Source organism: Sturnira hondurensis, unplaced genomic scaffold, assembly GCF_014824575.4.
Source record: "Sturnira hondurensis isolate 20B ecotype Veracruz unplaced genomic scaffold, ASM1482457v3 Scaffold0006713, whole genome shotgun sequence".
In the NCBI taxonomy this organism is placed as follows: domain Eukaryota; kingdom Metazoa; phylum Chordata; class Mammalia; order Chiroptera; family Phyllostomidae; genus Sturnira; species Sturnira hondurensis.
In genome coordinates this window covers 4,517,492-4,539,566 of record NW_028079344.1, presented here as the reverse complement: position 1 = coordinate 4,539,566, position 22,075 = coordinate 4,517,492, and the positions used below count along the sequence as shown (strand labels likewise).

The following is a 22,075-nucleotide window of genomic DNA, read 5'->3' as shown; positions in this document are numbered from 1 at the left end:
GGAAATCAAAACCAACAGTAAGATTAGATTTTTTTTCCTGAAAAAGGAAGGAGCTCTGTGGTTTTCCCAAGTTAGAGTTACAGATTCATTTTAATCTAAGTAAAGTCAATATACAAAATTTGGTAAAAGATGAACACAGTCTTCCCATATTACTGGGAACCTCTAATCTAAGGATTTTTCAGGTGGAAGAAATTTGATAGATTTGGCCCCTCCCAGTAATTTTTCCTTTTAGAGCAGCAGGAGGCTGGGCAGGGCTGCGGAGCTGTCCCAGGGTTCTGCCCTTAGCCTCTGCTGGTCTGTTTTGAATTCCTGCCACCACTTCTCCATGATTAACTTCTGTACCTCTGGCCCCATTTTTCCAAGTGCTGAATTAGATTCTTGCTTCTTTTGTGGGCATCGCCCTTGCAGCTCCTACTAATTCTTTGTTCCACATCAACTGCTCTCCTAATTCCCTGTGTTAATGGTGCTATAATTCCCCCATTACCTGTTGTAGACTGCTCTGCCTGGTTCTAGGAATTGTATCTCGACCCCTTGTGGCTAAGGGCAAGGAATGACCTCTGGAATGCCAGCCGCAGGAGACAAAGCTTGTCTCTGGTAGCAAATGCTGCCTCAGTTTCCTCTCCCTGCCCCCAAAGCTTCGGGGGGGGGGGGCAGGCAACCCAAGCCAGACTCGATCACTTGGGAGGCCTTCATGGAAGGGCTCTGGGGGCTGCAACAAAGAGTAATGGACTCTTGCCCCCTGGCTTTGACAAAGCCAGAGTCCCCATGTTTTCTGGGAGAAGTACTTCCTGGCTGTAATCCCCTTAAGCCTGAATACCTGTTGGGGAGAGGTGCAGCTCCTTGCCTTGCTAAAGTGTGTGCTGGGGAAAAATCTGGCACCACGAAGACTTCCTGATAAGCCTCTGAAATCTGCTCTGCTAAGAGTGCTTTCATTCATATGTTAAGGGTTCGAGCAGGAAACCCTAAAACTCTGTTCCTGACAGACTCTGATTCGGACTAAACCTTCAGATTTCTTTGAATTGTTATCTACTCTTTGATCCTTGCCACCATGTATTCCTATGTATTAGAACCCAATAAAGGGCCCTGGAGAAGGGGGCTCTAGGCCCTTTTCTTCTCGGAGAAACTGGCCACTGCTCATGGCCTTTTTCCTCTGGGAAAATGGCCACTTCTCCTCCCTAAGCAGATCCCATCATATCTCAGTCATGATTACTCTCATCCATGGCACTCGGGGGGGATTTGCAAGGAAAGTCGCTCCCAGTTACCCAAGCACAAAATCAGTGATTCTGTCTCCAAAACCTAACCAATTGCCAAGTGTAAGACATTTCTGAAATATCTCAAATATGTTTTCCAACTTTTCATTCCCTTTGCCACAATCTTAGCTTAGGCTCTGCATGTACATTCTACGCATGAGCACCAGAAAACCCTTCCACGGGGCAATGCCAATGGCATTTACCTGTTTTGTGGCATACACTTCTATTTCCAACTACTGCTCTTGAAATGAAACAGAAATTACATTTGGCCCAGCATGTAAGGATATTTTTGATTTCTCCACAACTATTGTTTAAAAACAATATTTTAGCCTTATCTTTTACTACTCTTGTTTCTATGTAGCAGGGTGCAGCCAAGAGGGGGGCCCCAAAAAAGGATTTGGGATGGGGTCCAGAGCTCAGGGTGTCCAGGAAATATTAAGATGTCCTCACTGCCCCCCTCCCCCCATGGGGAAGGGACAAATGGAGCAGGGCGATTGAGAGCTGTTTTGTATAGCAACAGTTTCGCAGCTAACCTCTGGCATGGTCATTTAATGTATCTATAAGTTGAACTGGTTTCATAGATATGTTAAATAGCTGTGGCCATGCTTTGAGCCAGGGAGAAGGGAGTCACTTCCCCCCAAGACGTAACTAGGGGGCAGGTCTCCTGAGTTACAGCACCTGTGTGGGAGCTTGGAGATGATTGGCTCTAGGACATGGGGCCACACCTGCCCAGACTAACACTGGCAGCCCAGTAAACTTGTAATAATACAGAAATACTGGCAGGTGTAACTGATCATGGGAGGAATTGGAAACAGGGGTACAGAGGAAGATTGGCGTGGGGATTTAAACCCAGACATGGCAGCCATTGGTGGGACAGCCACGTGGTTTCAGCAGAGTAAGGGTCCCTCCCCTCTTGGCCAGGTGAAGGGAGAGCCATGCGGTTTTGGGCAGAGTGAGGGCCCCCTCTTTCCCAGGTGAAACCCAAAACCACACAGCTTTGCCATAATGGAGATCCCTGTGGCCAGATGAAGAAGTAGGACACGTACTTTCGGTAGAGTGTGGACCCCTGCAGCTTTGGTAGAAGAGGCTCATGGGGCTTTGGGGTGCTCCCTTTGGCCGAGTGGCCTGGGAAGCAGGAGAGACTTTGACTGGAACTTGGTACAAAGAACTCTCGCCAGTGGAAGATGCCACATGACTTTGGATTAATTGGAGATTGGATGTCAACACAGCTGATGATACCAGAGGCCTGGAAAAACGAACGTGTGCTCTTTTCCTGATTTATGGTACCTGGACTTAGGACAGGGGGAGAAGGGAGCGCTGTGTGTGTGTGTGTGTGTGTGTGTGTAGGTGTATACCCTAAAGGACTTTGATATTTTAATGGAGGCGTTAGGCCTGAATAGCATTAAATAAACATTTTGTTTCCTTTTCACAAATCTCTGGAATTGAGAGATGTCTTTCCAATTGGCAGCGGACAGACGAGCCCAGTAGGTATTAGGATACCACCCCTGTTGTTCTGTAGCAGTTTTTGGCATCCCTGGGTGGGCCAATGTTGCCCCCCCGACCTCTGTTCGGTAACATCTATACACTTATGTTCAAAGACAAGTGGTCTGCATGATCCCCAAACAGACCTCATGATCCAGACTCCTACTCATGCCCCTCCTTCTGGTTAGAATGTTCTCCTCACACCCACACATTCACAGATGAGAATTTCATCCTTTCATTAAAGTATATCTCAAAAGCCACACCCCTTCAAAGTCTTTCCTTTATAGATGGGAGCCCTCTCTCTTTTTGATCCTTGATGAAATGTGTATGTTCTGCTAGGATGCTTGATACCTGCCTATTACCTGCCAGTACGTACGGGTCATTGTATTGCTTATTTCCGCACACCCTGCGACATCCACCATTGTGTCCCAGACACACTAGATGTGCAACAGTTACATGTAGAACTGAATTTCACAGAGAAAATCATAGGGTCAGTGTGGGAAGGAAAATTTCTTTTCTTACAAAAAGAAATATGGAGCGCGAGCCTGCGAACCAGAGGATCGCGGTTCGATTCCCAGCCAGGGCACATGCCCAGGTTGCAGGCTGGTTCCCTGCAGGCCAACTCCCAGCAGGGGACACATGAAAGGCAACCATACATTGATATTTCTCTCCCTCTCTCCTTCCTCTCTGAAGATAAATAAATAAAATCTTTAAAAAAAAAGAAAAGAAAAGAAAAGAAATATGGTGTGTGGTGACCTTTCTCAGAATGCTAAGTACCTTAGTACGCTAACACTTCCGGTGTGGTACTGTCTGGCCATTGTCTCTGCCGCTTCCTCGTGAATGTTTCTGGCAGCCAATTCAGTGAGGTTTTAAATAAGCCTCACTACCTCAACTAGGCAAGATGGATAGAAGCCAGACACAGCAGGAGTTGCAGATACAGTGCAGCATAAGGCAGAGATGGTCCCTGCCCTCATTAAATTTTGAGTTTCCACTGGGAATCTTTTTTTTCTCATGAGAATATTACCTGTGACTTTACAAAGTATAAATACTTATACATATTATGGCTCATCCATAATATTTCAAAGATTTGCATTATGGATCTAAAGTATCCCAGAATAAGACACAGCCCCAATTTCTTCACTTCCTTTCCTGGATGCAAAGTGAATCTGAGAAGAGCATGCATGTTTGTGGAGATGTCTAATTTGATGGCAACTCTAATTTCATTCATAGAATGTCTAATTACTTTCTCAATGCTAATTAACAAAGATGCTTCCATGGTTCTCTTTACTGGGGGACTTGTTTTTACCTTTTTGTGACTTCAATTATGGAAGCAGAAGATAGTGGAGAGATATAAAAATTACAAATAGAGCATATATGTGCACGTCTAAAGTTACACAGTTCCCCATGGAATGAATATACAGTTCAAAAACCCACGTATTTCCCTGAAAATTCTGAGAACAAAACACATACAAACACACCTGCAAGCTATGTTACACTAGGTGTATCTTATATAATAGAAGTACTTTATCGGGATGCAACTGACACAGGACATACACAAGTTTCTAATTTATCTCCTCTTCTCCCTGCCCCCAATTTTCCATAAATACATATATGTATGTGTAGGGGTGCTTCAACGTATTGGAGTCCAGGGAAAGCAAAAGCCCCTGTAATTTATCTAAGTCTGAGTTCTCTTTGAGACTGTTCTTCCAATTCCCTTGGGCAAGAGCTTGGGTTCCCAGGGAAATCTGATTCTACAGCACCCTCCCCAGCCAGATGCAGCCAGACGTCCCCTCGCGTTGACAGCTGGAAGTGGCCACGAGATCCAGAGGTTGCCAAAGGGCCAACCAGAAACCTGTGGGACAGGTGCCACACCGCTCTTTCAACGAAGCGGATGAACCATGAGAAGAAACCTGGTCTGCTCCGGAAACGCTAGGCAAGATGCTAACTCTGCACTGCCCGGTTGCCTAAAATGAGCAGTAATTAAGCGAAAGGAAGCCTTGGGTTTACCTCCTTCCAGAACGTATTTATGGACAGAGACTTCTCCTATGCAGAGCACCTGTGTAGGCGGACCCAGAAGAGGTAGCTGAGCTATTTCCAATCCCGCCCTTCCCATTCCATCTCCCAGAATATCCTGAAATGGTTTGCCACATCTGTTTTCAGCCTACTAAAAACCTTTCTAAATCGGGTTCCTTTTAGTATCTTTTTAACTGCTTGGATTTGTGTCAAGTTATTATTTTGCCTAAAAAAAAAAGAGAGAAGTGAGCAGGAGAAGGAGGAGGAATGCAGGCTTCTTCTGGATGCAGACATTCCCAGCCTGGGGAGTTCCAGGCTTGAGTTGCCTCCTGGCTTCTATGGTCTACACACAGAGATGTTAAGACCGGTGCTTTTGCGACACCTCTGATGGTGGTGACCAGGCTTGGCTGCCTTTCCACAGCCCTGCGCTACCTGTACAACATCTAGGAGGGGCTGTGCCTCCCACACATCCGGATTCTAAGGCAGCAGCCTAAGGCCCAGAACGGGAGGCCCCCCTCATCAGGTTCATTATGTGGGTGCCCCAGCACTGGTTCCATCGGGCCATCAACCAGGCACCTGCTACTGAGCCTGTGTGCCACAACAGTGGAAGGCTGTGGAGCAGCATGATGTGGCCCCTGCCTCCAAAGGGGGATCGTTGTCAGTTTTAAAATTCATAAATATATGAAACACCACAGAAAGCAGAATAACCTCAGGATTTCTAACTGCCTGAAAAAAATTCTTTGAGCTGGGTCATTTTGAACTGCAGCCCAGGTGACCCCCAGGTACAATGAAATTGGAGGAGCCCCGGCAGGCCGGGATTGCGGCTCCCAGCCTCCCTAGACCTGTGGCTGTCAAATTCCATCAGGCAGCAGGATCTCCTGCAGGGCTTGTTCCAACAGCCCAGTGCCCCACTCCAGGAGCTCCTGATGGGGTAGGTCTGAAGGTGCAGGGCCCCAGAGTCTGCACTTCAACCCAGCTGCCAGGCGATGCCGCTGGCCTGCACACCGCACTTGCAGCAGCAGAGACTCAGCACACCTGACTGCAGTCTGGTTCTCGTTAAGGCTGCTGTGAGCTGGGTAAGTGTCTCAAGTTTGCTGAAGGTTCTTCACCTGTAAAGAGGGAATAATTTTAAGTTCCTATTTCAACGTGATCCGAGATTAAGTTAGGGGTTACCAAATTTGTCTGTCCCTTAGAATCATTTTTGCGGGGTGGGTTATTAAATTCCAAAGCCCAGGACAAACACTAGACCAAATGAATCATAATTTCCAGGGTGAGACAGAGGTATTTGTAGGTTCTCATAGCTTCCCAGGTGACTCCCCAAAACAGATGAGTTTGGGAACTTCTGGATTAAGTGATATAATGCGATTAAAACATCTGGCCCAGTGTGGGCTCATTGTAAGTGCTCACAAAATGGATGTTTGTATTTCTACTAAGTGATAATTTTTTGATCTGGACTGTAGGCAACCACAGAAATGTAGAGGGCAAGGGGCCCATTAAGGGGGAAGGGAGCTGAAGCAAGAGTTTTCTGGAGAAGGAAGAAGGTAAACTGAGCATTGCCAACTATGCATGGTTTATGGTGGAGAAAAACAGGGGCAAAAACAAAACAAAGGGAAACTCCGGTGCTTCCTCTGAGTCTATTTCCTGTGACCCTCGCTCCAGGGACTGAGGAGGCCTGAGAGAGCGGTCGGCAGGTGTGCTCTCCCACCAGGGTGGGTTTTAGGAAATGGTGTCTGTGATTTGGGGGAAGGAGATTCACACCAAAATGTGGCTGTGAGGCATCCCAGGGATGGCCAGAGTCCAAACACTCATTTTCAAGATCAGTATAACTGCCGTACATAAATAAGCCTTTCATGCTTGGATGTCACTGTTTGGAATCACTGCCTTCTCCGATCTGGGCCTCATCTGGTGGCTTAGGGAGGGCAAGTGACTGGCCTGAGTGGAGAGCCAGCTCCGGCCAGGGCTGCTCATCATCCTCTCCACTCCTTCCATTTCCTTGCATCCCCAAAGGAAGAAACCAAAGACAGGCCCAGGGAGGGCAAGTGACTTGCTTCAGGGAATAAGCTAGATGGTGTTGAAGGGGAGGCTGCTGATCTAGGCTTGGCTCCAAGCACAGGGCATTTTGGGAGGATGGAACTCAAGGTGTATCATCCTTTCTTCAGTCTTGCCAAGTCTGGCTTCAGGAACAGATGCCAAGTAGAAAGCCTTGAAACCACTTGAGCTTTTTTGCCTTTGTGTGGGTGAGAGACAGTATGTGGGATGGATGGGCAAGAAGAACAGAAGCACACTCTGAGACCATCACTCATTTTTGTCACTGATCATGCATCGCTGTTCCTGGTGGTGCCTCCCGCATCGACTGCACCAGTTGCAGGAAAGAGCCTTGGGCAGAACGTGAAGGTCTGTTTACGTGCAGGGGTCTGGAGACTAAGAGACCCATGATTAAGAGGGATCGAGGAACTGAATATTAGCTCTTCAGCTGGGGCCACTATGATGTGATCTAATAAACACTACTTTAAAGGGGCAGAATGGAGAGGGAGGGGAATAAAAGGCACTGGTAGGAATTTTGATACCTCTAGGGGGTTTCAAAAGTCTCAATCTCTCTCTCCCAAAAAGAGACATCCAAAAAGAGTGACTGCAGTTCTATTAATAGCTGCGTTCAGGGCCAGCTGAGTACAGCTCTGATGGTGATGGGGGTGGCAAGAGCAAAAAGCTGCTTGCTAGGAAGCGAAGTTACCAAAAGGAACCCCAGCCAAGAGCAACTGGCAGAGGGGTTTCCAAGAGAACAGATTTATTGTATCCAAATTCTTTTATTTACAGAACTCTCACAGCAATAAAAACATTCACTCATTTAAATATCCTGAAAATACAGATTACTTTGGTCTCTGTGTGATGAAGATGATGGAAGCACATTTGCTCTTTAATTTTATTTGCTAGCTTGTGGCTTATATACCCCTGAGCCTCAGTTTTGTCATGCGTGGTATGGGGTGATACCAACGAGCTCTTTGGGAGGTTGCAGAGACTAAGTGAGATGATATGCGAAAAGACTTGGTGTGAGTACCTGGCTTAGAACAGGCTCTCCAGCAGGTTCCTTCCAAACCTGTTTCATTTGGCCCTGCTGTGTCTCTTGGGCACCAACCTTGAAGCCAATTTCAAAACTGGCTCAAAATCAAGAGCCTCCCTTTGGGTTAAAGAAAAAGAGTGACATGCAAAACAGTGTTTTCTGGGTCGTATAAAAATGCAAAAAGAAAATCAAGAGCTTCTGAAAGTGTGGATGGCTGGAATTTGGGAAAATCACTGCATGGCCTGAGTGGGTCCAGCTTGCACACTATCGGACTCCTGCCTGAAGTTCCTCCCCATGGCTTCCAGTTTCCTATCCGGTTGTCCAATTGCATCTATTAATTAATATTATTAATTGATGGACATATAGTACTTGAAGTACACACAAAGTCACATCCACATCTATAATATTTGTTTTATCAGCTGTAAAAAACCATGTGGCCCAACGCCTCTTCTAGAATATTTCTTAATTTTTAAAAATTTGTTTATTGATGAGAGAGAGAGAGAGAGAGAGAGAGAGAGAAAGAGAGAGAAACAGAGAAACATCCATTGGTTGCCTCCCGCATGTGCCCCGACTGGGAAGTGGACCTGCAACCTAGGTTTGTGCCCAGACATGGGTTGAACCCACAACCTTCTGGTGAATGGGATGATGCTTCACCAACTGAGCCAGGCAATCCAGTGACATCCTGGGCAGCGAACTCATGTTGTCACTATGCTCATTGTTAGCTGTGTGACCAGTTCACTTCTGTAACCCAGCAGCAACCCCACAATTTTCTAAACATGTTATCCAAATGCTATTCCCTGATCCTCACTTTTACAGGATAAGGAAGCAGTTTATGTGATGGCTTCTTATCAGGTGTGAAGGAGGTTCTTTAATTAGATTTTTCATCAAAGAAGTATCCCAAGCGGCCCCATATTCTCATCATTAGAAACTTGGTCCCAGAGAAATGGGGCAGTGGCTTAAGCCGTAAACTGCTCTCCCACTCTGGTGTGCAATACATGGCAGATGGTGAGAGAAAACACTCTGTGGCACTGAATCCTGTTGGTGTGTTAGCCTACTGCATTAAATTCTCCTTTACTTAAACCCCTCAGTTAAACTAAAGTAGGACACTGACCTCTTGCCACTAGGCTAATCTGAAAGGACACGTACACAGACTACAAGACCCCTCGCTGGATTACTCTGCCTCTTTGGTGCTCTTCTCCTTGGGGCCCCCAGCATCTTCTCACATATCTACTTAACCAGATAACCTCGAGTCTTCAGGGGGAGGCAGGAGATGAAGTTAGCAGATTTGGAAAGTAGAGGAGGAAAAATAGAACTCTGCGCTCAAGATAGGATGTTATTTACTCTCTTCCAACAAATTATTCAAGAAGAGGATACACCTGTAGTGTGCAAAGTGAAGGGAGAAGAACCCCAATTTTCAAGAGCTCATGCAAGCAGAACCAAGGAGGAGGGCCACTGCAGCTTGCAGGTCATCCCTCATTGCATCCAATGACACTTCAGGAAACTACAGTTGTGTGCTGCCTGAGCAGATGTGAGTGTGACTGGGGCTGTGCTGTAAAAACTCTCAGGCCACTGTGCGTTTGTCCCAGGTGCGCTTGTCCACCTGCTACACCTTCAGGCCCCTACCCTCTTAAGTACTTTAAAGACACCAGGGCAGGCAACTACTTCCATGCATCCCAAAGACAGTGGCAGGTAGTTAGAGGTGACAAGACAGTCAAGGATCCAAGCTCAGGCCAGTAAAATCATGAAAACCCAGGAAGCCCAGACACTGATGAACCAGAGAATTTTCCCAGGGCCAGACAACTGTGGCACAGTAGCCAGAGTGTCTGCTGAGGGCAAGCACCAGGGCTTGACAGTGGTGACCACAACTGTGGTGACCACAAGAGTGGGCACCCCAACGCAGTCTCCACCTGGGTTTAACAACAGAATGTTAAAGAGCTGAGCTCAGACCTGCAGATTGCTTCGATCCTGCAAGGCCCTGCCACTGTGGCACTATGAGGGATGCCTGGTACGAAAGCATCAGATGACTTGTAGCACACAAAGAATGGTGTCCGAGCCTATTTAGTAAGTCATTAATATCTGGTAAAAATGACGGCTTTTTAAGAAAGAGACCAGTGAATTGCCAAGAACGTAATACAAAAGGGTTAATTAGGTAGGCTAAATATAGAGAGATTCTTGTCCCATCAGACAAAGCCATGGTGAACTTCACTCACAGCACAAAGACTGTGTTATATGCGCGTGCACTCCTTCAGATCACAGCCTGTTCGCCCAGTGCATCAGAGACCAGGGGCAGGAGAGCAGTGCACAGAAATGTCCCTTGTGAGAGGTAAGTTATTTTCCATGGCTTATGAGTTCCTTTGTTATCATTCTCCAACCTTTCAAAAAACGTTAACTGAACACTCTCTAATACCTTCTATGTGTCCAGCCAGCCTTCTGGGACTCATGGATGAAACAACCTAGTCTTTACTCACAGAAGACTATGGTAGGGGAAGGCAAAAAGGTACCCCCAAATGTTTTTTTGCTTTCTTTTTTAAAATATATTTTGTTGATCATGCTATTACAGCTGCCCCATTCCCCAATCTTTATTCCCCTCAGCCCTGCACCCTCTTCCCACCTGCATTCCCTCCCACCCCATTTAGTTCATATCCATGAGTCATACATATAAGTTCTTCAGCTTCTACATTTCTTATACTATTCTTAACCTCCCTCTATTTTGTATCTACTGTTTATACTACTTATTCCTCGCACCTTTTCCCTTAGTCTCTCCCCTCCCTCTCCCTGCTGATAACCCTCCATGTGATCTCCATTTCTGCGATTCTGTTCCTATTCTAGTTGTTCAGTTAATTTGTGTTTGCTTTTGTTTTTTTTTAGGTTCAGTTGTTGATATTTGTGAGTTTGCTGCCATTCTACTGTTCATACTTTTTATCTTCTTTTTCTTCAATAAGTCCCTCTAACATTTCACATAATAAAGATTTAGTGATGATGAATTCCTTTACCTTGACTGTATCTGGGAAGCACTTTATCTGCCCTTCCATTCTAAATGATAGCTTTGTTGGATAGAGTACTCTTGGGTGTAGGTCCTTGCCTTTCATGACTTGGAATGCTTCTTTCCAGCCCTTTCTTGCCTGCAGGGTTTCTTTCGAGGGATCAGGTGAGAGTTTTATGGGAACTCCTTTGTAGGTAACTCTTTACTTTTCTCTTGCTGCTTTTCAGATTCCCTCCTTATCTTTCATCTTGGCTAATGTAATGATGATGTGCCTTGGTATGTGCTACCTTGGGTCCAACTTCTTTGGGACTCTCTGAGCTTCCTGGACTTCTTGGAAATCTATTTTCTTTGCCAGATTGGGGAAGTTATCCTTCATCATTTGTTCAAATAAGTTTTCAATTTCTTGCTCTTCTTCTTCTCCTTCATGCACCCCTATGATTTGGACATTGGAATGTTTAAAATTGTCCCAGAGGTTCCTAAGGCTCTCCTCATTTTTCTGAATTCCTGTTTCTTCATTCTGTTCTGTATGAATGTTTATTTCTTCCTTCTGCTCCAAGTCACTGATTTGGGTCCTGGTTTCCTTCCCTTCACTGTAGGTTCCCTGTATATCTTTATTTCACTTTGCATAGCCTTCAGGTTTTCCTCTATTTTGTGACCATACTGGACCGTATCTGTGAGCGTCATGATTACCAGTGTTTTGAACTCTGCATCTGATAGGTTGGCTATCTCTTCATCGCTTAGTTGTGTTTTTTTCTGTAATTTTGATCTGTTCTTTCATTTGGACCATTTTTTGGGGGGTCTCAGCATGACTGTTACTTGTAAGGTGCAGAGCCTTAGGTGTTCACCAGGGCAGGGCAACCCATATCGCTGTGTTGTTGGGGAGGGGTCAGAGAGGGAACAATGGCCTGGCTCTCAGCTGCCTTTCAGTCACCTCCCCTGCTACCCACAAGCACATTGGGCCCTTCTGGTGATGATTCCCAGGTGGGTGGGCTTGTGTACATTCTAGAACCCTGTGGGTCTCTCCAATGAACTCTCCTGTGAGGCTGGGAGTTTCTCCCACCACCACAACCCCCCGCAGGTTTTTTCAGTCAGAAGTTTTGAGGTGTTATTTCCCTGCACTGGAGCCCTGGGTTGTGTGGTCTGTCTCACTCCCCAGTTGTTCTTCCTCTTTTTTCCACATGCAAATGTGGAACAGTCCAGTCTGCCAGCCACCACCTTGCCTGGCCTGGTCTTCCAGCCATGGCCTTGTCCCTGGTCCTCTCCACCCAGCTGCCTATTTCTGTCCCTCCTATCAGTCTGGATGGATGTTTCTTCTTTAACTCCTTGGTTGTTGGATTTCCATACAGTTCAATTTTCTGCAGTTCCAGTTGTTTTTTGTTTTTTAAGTTTGTTGTTGTCCTTCTTTTGGTTGTGTGAGGAGGCACAGTGTGTCTACCTATCCCTACATCTTCCCCCAAAATGTTTTGATCCTTCTTGTACAAACTGTAAGTCATACCTCTACATTTGGATTGTGAATATCTCAAAATCAGGAATCTGTGCTTCTGTTTTTCTGGCCTTCACTGACAGGAGGCTGAGAGGTCCTCTGGTAACTAGGTAACTAGTTTCATGAACCAGATAAGCCATGAGAGAAAGAAACAGATTCCAAGGGGTTAAGGCCTCTGACCCTGACAATAGCAGAGAACAGGAGGTGTTCAGGAGGTGTTCAGTGAACAGGAGGAGCAGAAGACATGAGGCTGACCCTGTCTTACCCCAGGAAATTCATTAGTTCACTCTGACAATTCATGCAGAATTCAGAAAAAAAGAGACAATGGTCTGCACTCAGAAAAAATAGCAGTTTACTGTTCCCAACAAGGCAAAGAACATTTCTAAAACTGTGCAAGGATGCGTGAGCAAGGGACTATGAGTGTGCATGTGTGTGATACATACATTTGGGAAGAGCCTTTTTTCAGGTACAAGGGATGTCGAAGTTGAAAGGGATCTAGTCTGGTTACCCATGTAAGTAAATGTGAGCAAGGGGAATAACTAGCCTTAAAAAATGCTTATATGCACACACGCCACATTTATCTGCAGGCACAGTATTGGAATAAAGTTTACAGAAGTTGGGATTAGCATTCAAGATATGAAATTTTATATTAGGAGCCTCATTATCTTGAGCTATAAAGTATAGTATATACTTACCAATTTGAAATAATAAGCCTTCAGTAAGATTGAAGAACAAAGTTATGTGGTTTTCTCCTTCCTTTATTCTGTGAGTATGTTTTCCTTTAGTTTCACATTATTCAAAATCAGCACCCAATTTGGCAGTCAGTGAAGTGTTTCCTAGTTAAATCAATTTGTCTCACAATTGTATCTGGTTTTGCATGTCCCTTTTACCACAGTTTACCTTTCAATTAGATTTGCTATCCAAATTGGGTTGAGGGACAGACAGTAAGTGATGATGAAGACTCTCTATTGATTTTTGGGGGGGTGATGGTAAAAGAACTTTCTGTGCACAGCAGATCTTCTAGAAGTAAAAGTCCCACATGCGGTTACGTGGACATGATGTGTGCATGCAGACGTCTTTGTTACAGGACCGCAGGAGCTCTGCAAAGGAGCCGTGTCCTCCCCAAGGCCCCTCCCTGCACAGGGAGGAAACAGCTGCGGCACTGCTGCTGATCATCGCTTTCAGAAACAGCACGTGCCTGGAAGGTAAGATTGCTTGATTGTGCTAGTTGCTAAACCAGTAAGTTGTCATGAGCAATTTTGAGAAATTTTGAAGAGAAGATATTTTCTCAAAATCATAATTTACTGTAGTCAGATTAGCTCATTTTCAAAGGAAGGTCTGTAAATTATAGACTGAGCATCTTTTACAGTCTGTATAAATTGAATATAGATAGCATGCTGAATGAATTCATCCCATTCGTATCTAATCACACACTGCAATATTCTGCTCTAGGTTTCCTACAAAATAGCACTGAAGAAATAAAAATGGACGCTCTCTCCTCAGAAAGGGGCATGCATGTCCTTTTCCTGACTCATTCCCTTTTGCAAATCCAGACTCTACACTCGTTTCCTAGGGCTGGTGCTTGGCACAGACGCCGAGAGAGCCGGGAGGGTTAGGCGGCTGCGTGTGGGAAGATGTGTCCGTGCTGCAGATGTGTCTGTGATTTAAATGGGTCTCTGAGCCAAAATGGAAACAACGAATAGAAAAATTCATTGTATAAACGTGGAATTTTAGGTTTCATTCATCCCATTTCGCTTCATTCCAGGGATGTGAAAACAAAAGCTGAGAGGTGAGAGTTCATTTACAAATGCCACACTCACCCCTAGTTGTGGTTACTTGTGCTCGTCAAAGTCAGTTCTGTGAGGACTCTGGCTACTGGTGGTCCCAGGTCCCACTGCCATCGACTGAGTGTCACTTACACCTTTCCCTAGTCTTGTCTCCTTTCTGAGAAAGGAGCAGGCCAGCTCCTGCTCCTGCCTAACCCCTTCACCTGTGTCCCTGACACCTCCCCACTAGTGCCACTCCCCCCAAGTCTCTCAGTCCAGACCTGCTTTTATCTCCACTGGGAAAACTGAGGTTATAGGGAGAGGGTGCCAGTGCACATCTGTGTGCATGGTTTGGTGACAGTTACTTAACTGAACCCTCATCTGTCTCTGTTCTCCAGGCTCAGGAAAGATGTCCTTCACCAGGCTGAGCTGCAGACCTGCACTTTGGATGCTGCCTCCCTGGGAAGCCTGCTCCCCCAGCGGTCTGCTTTCTAATGCTGTAATCTCTCCCTTGCTCCTGATTCTTTCCCAAACAAATACAACTTTTGAAGGTCTTCCACCTTTGAAATAGCCTTTGATTGCAAATATTCCTGTTTATTCCTTTCTCGGCTCAGCTTCTGATAAGTTTAAGCTCAGTCTATACATCTGTGTTTTCTGCTCTTGCCTTGACCCTACAGACTGCCTTCAGTCCTCACCGTTCATAGAGAATGTATGTCGTGTTTGGTCACTCAGCATCACTTCATCCATTCATCCTTTCTCACACATCCCTGACTTCCTTTTGGGGAATTACTCTTTCCCCACAGTGTATGGCTTGTCAGTTAGGGGCTCTGGACAGCAAGGGATGAGCGCAGTGAAAAGGCATGGGAACTGTTGGCACTCAGCACCAGTGCCAGTGCCATGACCATGACCAGAGTGTCTGGCCGTGAGGCCCCTCCACTCCCTGGCACTCTGGAGTCGGTGCCTTTTCCCTGGTCTGTTTTCAAGCCTTATTATTCACATCAATGCTCTGAGCTCCTAATTTTCTTCCAATGAATCTCCCTTTGGCTTAAATTAGCCCGAGTCGATTTCTGTTGCACACAGTCATAGAACCCGGATAGGTCATTCCTCTCAAACTACTCAGGCAAAAGCTTCCCAGTGACATTTTTCGTGTAAAATCCAATGACTGTTAAGACTAGATTAGACCTGCCGGAAGATTGCAGACCCTCTCTCTGCAGCATCTCCCCTGTGTCCCTTTTCCATGCCACTCCTTCACTCCATCCTTCAGGGCCTCTCTGCTACGAGATGAAGCCCAGTTCCTCACATGCCCGTCCAGCCCTCAGTGACAAAGGCACAGTTTTTGCCACACTTCCTCCTCTCCCCACGTCCATTCTGAATACATCTGCCCTTTCGCTGTGGGTCCTGTGGTTGCCCCTGCCTGGAACAAACACCCTTTCCTCTCTTCCTTGCTGATTAAATCCTATTTGTTCCTCTACACTGAGCCTGTGCCTCACTTTCTCTAGGACACATTCATTGACAAATGCCTCCAACCTCAACTCCCTTCTTTCATGAATCCATAGCACTCTATGAAGCCTGGTAAGTTCTATCTATCATACAATTTAATCAACTGGCTTGATTCTCCATTCCTGTGGACAGAGATATGCTTAATTTTTCTCTGTGCCCCAGACCTTTGTACCTGCACCCACTGACTCGTATACTGACTTTCGTGTAGCACGCTCCTTAACAGAAGGAGTGCCCTTCCGCCTTAGCTGTGATCCTCCTCTGTTACTTTCCCCCCTTCCCTCCTGTACTTTTAATCTCTGCTTCCAACTGCATCTTCTTTTCAGATTCCCAATTATGCTCACGTCTGCCCTAACAACACACACACGCATGCACACATAGACCTCTATAATCACGTCTTTGACCCTGCTTCCCTTCTGGGGCTGCTCCATCTCCTTCCTTTGACTCACAAGAACAAGCTACACTACTGTGTTTATCACACATGCAGCCACTACTCCATTGTCCTCAGGTTTGTTGTTCTACGACATCCCTGAAACCTAGTAGGTACCGAAGGCCTCTCAGTTGTCAGCAGGGAGGCACTGTGGGATTGTGGAGAGAGCACGGGCTTTGGAACCAGCCAGACCAAGATTTGAATTCTAGCTCTGTGCCCTTGGCCCAATTATTTAACCTCATTCACTGAACCTTGCTTTCTTAATTTTTTAAAATAGGAATCTTTGTATGTATCTTCTTGGATAGCTATGATAAGAGAAATATGGTTTGTTCAACCATTTATCAGAATGCCTGGCACAGAGGAGGTATGCAGTGTGTTTTCCCTGCCTTTCTCTTCTGAGTCCCGTGGACCAGCCTCCACACAGCTGTCGGCACACTGCCTCCCTTCTGTTTCTCGTGGGACTCTGTCTCCTCTTCTCATGATTCTGGCCCCGCACCGTATTTCTCATGCTCTTTTTTCCACACTCCATTCCTAGCTGTGCCCTTACCTGCCCCTAGATATGTTGGGTCGGCCAAAAATCTGCATGTTTTTTTTTTCTATGAAATAAAAGATACATTTTTAATTTTTACCAATAAATTTATGATTTGGATATTCTGAGCATGTCAGCTACCTCCTCTGTGGCATAACATTGATTGTTCTCAATTAATGTCTCTATTTGATGGCTATCAACCTCAACTGGTCTACCGAACCACGGAGCACCGCCCAGTGAAAAGTCTCCAGCATGAAAGTTCGTAAAACACTTCTGACACATTCGATCAGTCCCAGCACCTTCTGCATATACTGCACAAACTTTTTTTTGCATTTCAGTTGCATTTTTACCTTTCTTGAATAATAAAGCATAACACGCTGAAAATGTTGCATATTTTCTTCAATCTTCAATATTAAAATGACTATGTAAAAATTCACCAATTTTGATGTTTTTTTAAATGCACACTGATATGACAGCTGTCACAATACGATCTAATGAAATTGTTTCAAATGAAGTTAAAGACAACTAAGTGCTACTAGAGCCATCTTATGGGAAAAACCGAATGAACTTTTTGGCCAGCCTGGGAGATTCTCCGGTGCTCTGTCTTCAGTCCCCACGGCCACCCTCCTGCTCCTGTGATCACCACTGCATCATGCATGTCTGCTCGCCTGTCTCTCTCTGCCTTAGAATGTGCCAGGTCTTTTCATCTTGCTATATCCAGTCTTCTCCAAAACCTAGCACACAGTAGGTGCTCAGTAAACAAAGGGATAATCTCATATTTCATAGTTTGCTTTTACGTCTTCAGCTCATTATCCTTCCCAAAATTTTTGGAAAGCTGCACATTATTGTTCCTTCAGCATCTCATACTCAGCATGTCAAAGATGAATCATGTTGCCTTTTTCTGATTCCTGCTCTTTTGGGGGGTGGTGGGATTTGAGGGAATGGATATTCATTCTTGGTTAATAGCCTTTACATCAATCCAAGTCACAGTGGTAGAAGCCTTGGTCCATGTTCAAGTTCTTTCTCATCAGTATCTTTGCAATAACACCCAAATTACGTAGCCCCATAAGCCCCCAGAGTCTCTGTATAAGTCTAGCCCACACCATCGCTCACCTAGAGTCTTGCTCTAACCTAACTTATCGCCATGTCCTCTGTAACTTTTATAAACCTTTCTTTAGTGGCCACTAGAACTGACTATTAGCACACTAATTAGAAAATATGATTCACCAGCTCAGTGCCTTCTGCTACAACAAACACATACACCATCCACTCTCTGCATCTACCTTTGCTTACTCTGAGAAAGACTCCCAATGCTAAGGCCTCGGCACACTGTCCAGCCACAGAGTTCACTATGCTTCCCCGTCAACTCTCCAGCATAGCCACACCGGCCAGTCACTCTTTCCCCATCTTGCCTTTTACTCTCCTTTCTCTGTTTTGTTTTTCCCCTAAAGCGATTGCTTTCACATTCTTGCCATTTAAAGCTTTCTCTTTTTAAGGTGCAGCTCATCACCATGTTCCCCGTGAGGTCCTCTGAGAGTCCCTCCAGCAGAGCTGGTCCCTTCCCTAGTGCTGCCATCATTCTGAGCTACATGCACCATAGTTAACTGTTTAAATGGTTACCCATTCCCACAGTCCATGTTCTGTGAGGGCAAGTGAATTATAAGTATCTTCACATTTCTTAGTGCCAGGTATATGGTAAGTGCCTCATTAAATGTTGGCCACATTGCACGACAAAGGTATCAGAAAGCCTACTTTGAGTTAATTTGTGAATGAAGCAAATCAGGCTCTTTGGTTGATTTTTTAGCTTTTTACACTGGGAAATTGAGGTCTTTGAGCAGGAGAACCTCACAGGTTGTCTCTTCTGGAAGAACTGGCTGCCATGGAGGAGTCCGTAGAGGGACCCTCTCTTGCCTGTGACAGCTTGGGGAGCGCCTTGTTTCTCGGGTGAAACACCGTGGGGAGGGGCCTGAAGGGTGGCAGGGCCTGGGAGGGGGTTACGGAGGGAGGTGAGGCTTGGGTCAGCTACATTAATATGCACATTGAAATGGTTCACAGTAGATTGAAATGGAGAGGAATGTTTGTTGAACAAATACAAATTAATCAAAGTTAGGACTATAATTACTAAGGTCACAAAATATACACCTGAAATACCCAATTCATTAAAAAAATTAAGAAAGAAGAATTTCAGTAATGTCTATGAGAAGAATTTGTCTTCCCATTCGTGGATGGGTTTGATATCTTGGAACAACTCGAGAGATTTTGCAGCAAATATCATTATTATTTTGTGCTGTTAGGCATGGCCTCCACTAGTCTTAAAATTAAGCAGTATTTCTGCGTTTATAAGGGGCCACCTTGCTTCTTTCCAGCTTCTTCCTTTGCTCCTGCGTCTAGTGGCCCGCGCAGCAACACAGGCCTTCTTTGTGGTGTGCGAAAGGGGCGCGGGGATCTGAGGACACTTGCCTCGCATGTGAATTAGAAAGTTAATTCTGAGGTCTAGTGTTCCACTTAAACTTTGCTGCCATTACTTTTAGTGACAAATGTTGTGAAAATAATTATAGGTCACCTCTTCGGGTGGGCAGTAATCTTTGGAGCACCCACGTAGGTGGCTCCCTCCATCCTCTGCATTGATAGAGGTGAACCTTTGGGTCCCTACTTCTTTTAGTTTCCAAACCCTTTCTCACCTGTTAGAAGGAGTACTCAGAGCAACTCCACGATAATTTTTCTGCGTGACTATGAGGTCTCATTTGGATTTTTAATACATAGTCACATTCTAATGAGGTCTTCATAAAACTGACTAAATATGTTTAGATATCATTAGCTTAAATTACCAGTGCAAAATCTCCTTTGGGAGTCCCACTGATTTTGTTATAAGACTTTTGGCAGATGGATTAGTACAGCAACAGAACAGAGTTTGCAAATCTCCACACAAACGGTGTAAATGGGAATGCCTGGGAAACGGGCGACTGGATGTAAAGTTAAATGTCCCTCGGGTGGGCTCATTAAAGAGGGAAAACAGTCACAACACATTCCAGTGAAATTTAAATGCCAGGTGTGCAGCCGTCGGGCAGGTGCCAGAGAAACTGACAAGGATCTCCCTTCCCAGAACACCCGGCTGAAGGAGGATGCTCAGTGGTGACAAAGAAGTCTTAGATAATGACAGGTCCTGGCAGATGTACCAGGGACCCCGCTGGAGGGAAGTGCAGCGTCTGTGTCTTTTGCACCAGGTGCTGTGGCAGGGAAGGGCTCCCAGCGGCTCCAACGCTGGCAATTACAGCCGCCTGATGCAGAATGCTTGGGGCAAAAATCGGGGGGAAGCGGTTCTCAGCACTGACTTAATGAATCGGCAGCCAGTCTGTGTAAACAAACCAGCATCCAGCTCGCTCATGCCTAATTCATGAAGGACACACCATGTGCAGTAAACATGTAAGTAGGTAGTTGTTGCCCTGAAAAACCATGTCATTTTGATTTTTTCAGTGGTTTGTTGTTGCTGTTTTTAAGCATGGAAAATGGGGAAGTCATCTCTAGACAAATGTGCAGCATTAATAATGGGAAACAGCCTGGAACAAGGTCACCACCTTGTCCTGGAGGGAATGTGACCTCTTGTCAAACCCCCCAAATCACACCAGACATTTCAAGGATAGATGCCATTAAACTCATTACTAATTGAAGACAGGCCCATCCAAGGGGCTAATGGCAACACGGTGAGGACTCTTCAGAGCTTACTATTGTCCCCACAAACCTGGGAAGGATTTAGAAGGATTGTTTTTTAAAAAGAGCTTACTAGACCTTAAAGTGTTGAGTTACTTTAAGCCTATGAGCTTCCATAGACTTCCTGTGAATACAGGTAAACACTAAACCTAGTCACCCTCTGCCCTTCTCTGTGGTGTGTGAAAGGAGCGCTGGAATCTGAAGACACTTCCCTTGCGTGTGAATTGGAAAGTTACTTCTGAGGTCTAGTGTTCCACGGTTTCAGCTGGAGTCTCCATGGTTATTGTAAGAAGGAATAGTTTCCATCCTAAAATCAATAGTGACCACCCTGTATGGGCCAGGGCCAAGTGCCTGATGGGAGGAACAGAGACCACCACTGCATGGCCTTTGTATTTTTTTTTATGTTTCCCAGGAACTCAAAATGAAGCCTGGCTCTCTGCAGAATGTGCCATGTCCACGAGACAGTGAGGTTTAGTGCAGGAGCTTTTTATTTTTTATTTGGTTTATTGCACAACCTTCTTTTTACTTTTTAGCCAAGTAGTCTAGGCTGGGCTACTATGCTGTCCTCATCTTTCCTTAAAAAAAAGGTTTATCATATAAAAGTAGCTTCCCTCCCAAGACACTGATTCTGGAGCTTGCATACTTTAGAATTTCAACTAAGCAATGAAAATACATGTTTTTAAAAAATCCAGTGGTAGTTATTTTCAATGACTTTTTACTTTACAAAACAATTTACCTTGGGATTATTTTAAGTGAGCTCTTAGGCAAACATGCGGCATTTCGAGTTGGTGACTAACTTTCGAGGAACACAGCTGTTCTGAAAGTGCAGTGTGGAGGGAGCAGTCTCCAGGTACCTTTTTCTCTGTATTGTACGTGGGCAGTCAACACATATTTGTGAAGTGAATGGTGGGTTCAGAATGAATCATACATATCAGGGGAAGAAAGCCAAGAACTTGAAAATAGATAAAATATTGAGCCTTGCTATTTCATAGGAAACCTAGCTTATTCTCTCTGACACAAAGTGGGATGAATTCTCATTCATTCATTTCCTTGGGCATTTATTGAATGCCAGGAGGGAGACAGCAAAAATTCATGAGCCCATCTCTTCCTTAAAGGAGCTTGCTTTCTGGTGAGGTTGATAATTTTTACTGCTTTCATAGCAAAAGAAGGTGGATTTGGACTGGGAAAAAGAATCGTCAATACCACTGTAGGTTTCAGGTTTGTCAGGGGAAAGATAGGGTTACATTAATACCTATATTTATTAAGTCTTCAGAATGAGGCAGGAACTTTTGTAATCACCCAATAGATGGGAATCATTTAATTTTTACAAGAACTTTATAAGGCAGGTGCTGAGGTGACAGGTCGGTAGTGAAAAGGCTCAACGACCGGCTAGGCTGGTCCCACAGCCCAGGCTGCCCCAGGCTCTAGGCTGGCAGCCCTGCTCTCCCGGTCTCCCAGCAGAGAGAGGATCGAAAGACATGAATGGTTTTTACATTTTAGTATGTAAAATATTGCTTTGTAAGTTTTTATACACTGCATAATGGTCTCATAGAATTCCTTCTCTTGTCACTTTATTTAAATCCTCTATCATAGAGAAAATTTTATATTCTAATACAGTCAGATTTCCCTATCCTTTTCTTTTTCTCTTTTTATTAAATTCATGGGGGTGACGTTGGTTAATATGATTATACAGGTTTCAAGTGTACATTAATACTTTGGTATTGTTGATGCATTCTTAGAAAATTCATAAATATTTTCCCCCCATATTTTTTCCTAAAAACTTTAAAGCTTGGTTATATTTTGGTTTTTATGTAGTATTCATTTTTGGGTGTTCTATCGAGATGGCTTTTTTTTGGTCCATGTGGATAACCAAATT

The 22,075-nt window shown here is 44.9% G+C and overlaps 1 protein-coding gene across 9 annotated transcripts in view; it reads right to left on the bottom strand.

The window, feature by feature from the left end:
* Positions 1-22,075, bottom strand: part of PTPRM (protein tyrosine phosphatase receptor type M) — an 827,815-nt gene that overhangs the window by 35,091 nt on the left and 770,649 nt on the right. The gene's annotated exons all lie outside the window — the stretch shown is intronic.